Raw genomic sequence first — 892 nt, forward strand, 5'->3', positions numbered from 1 at the left:
ACCGCCCGGTACTTCAGAACGCGTTGCGGAGATGAAACAACCGCCCAAATCACGAGCCGCCGCATGCGTTTCAAAATGCGCTTGCAAGCAGGAACTTCGATGTCACGAAAAAGTTGTGCAGCTTGTGCCGAGCTAGCTGTAGTATGCGATGAGAACCTTACCAGTTGGAGTTATCAATCGAGATGGAATGCGGCCTACCATGCGAGAGTTATAGTAGCAGTTCGCGATCTCAGGTACGCGTTTAAGACCTAATCAGACTCTTGGCCGCGGGATGGTTGACGACGGTACGTCCGAGAAGGGATTCAGATGTCCCTCTACAAGTATCACAGGAATACTCAATCACTACATAAGTGATATGCACCGCTAGTCTAATGGTTAGGATATCTGCCTTCCAAGCAGATGGTCCGGGTTCGATTCCCGGGCGGTGCAGTTCGTATCAACGAGAGAAGGGTCTCTAGACTATCGTGGAACAGTTATGCTCAGCACGTCAGGGCGATACAGGAGTTTGTACGCATGAGCAGCTTGGCGCAGTGAATAGCGTGTTGGGCTCATAACCCAAAGGTCCCTTGATCGAAACGAGGAGCTGCTATTCATCACAATACACTCGAGATGGTTATTAAACTGAGAGGTGCAGCTTATCGACTGCATAGATCAGTCTTACCGAAAAATTTCCACTAAACAGAGTCGGTGTTTTCGTACCATTCCGTGCGGTTGGCCCAACCGTGCCAGTTCAGGGGAAAAACAACGTTAATAAAGCGTTGTCCGTGCATAGAAAAGAGCTATTCACCTAGAGCAGAACTCCTTGCAGGAATGATGAATGACCGCCCGGTACCTCAGAACGCGTTGCGGAGATGAAACAACCGCCCAAATTCACGAGCCGCCGCATGCGGTT

The 892-nt window shown here is 50.1% G+C and overlaps 2 non-coding genes across 2 annotated transcripts; both read left to right on the forward strand.

The window, feature by feature from the left end:
* Positions 1 to 357: 357 nt before the first annotated feature.
* Pmar_PMAR014075 lies at positions 358 to 429 on the forward strand. The gene has a single exon. It is a non-coding gene; the product is annotated as a tRNA-Gly (tRNA).
* Positions 430 to 516: 87 nt separating this feature from the next.
* On the forward strand, positions 517 to 589 carry Pmar_PMAR014076. The gene has a single exon. It is a non-coding gene; the product is annotated as a tRNA-Met (tRNA).
* The last annotated feature ends 303 nt before the right edge of the window (positions 590 to 892 follow it).

The sequence above is a fragment of the Perkinsus marinus genome, assembly GCF_000006405.1.
Source record: "Perkinsus marinus ATCC 50983 genomic scaffold scf_1104296971082, whole genome shotgun sequence".
Taxonomy (NCBI): domain Eukaryota; phylum Perkinsozoa; order Perkinsida; family Perkinsidae; genus Perkinsus; species Perkinsus marinus.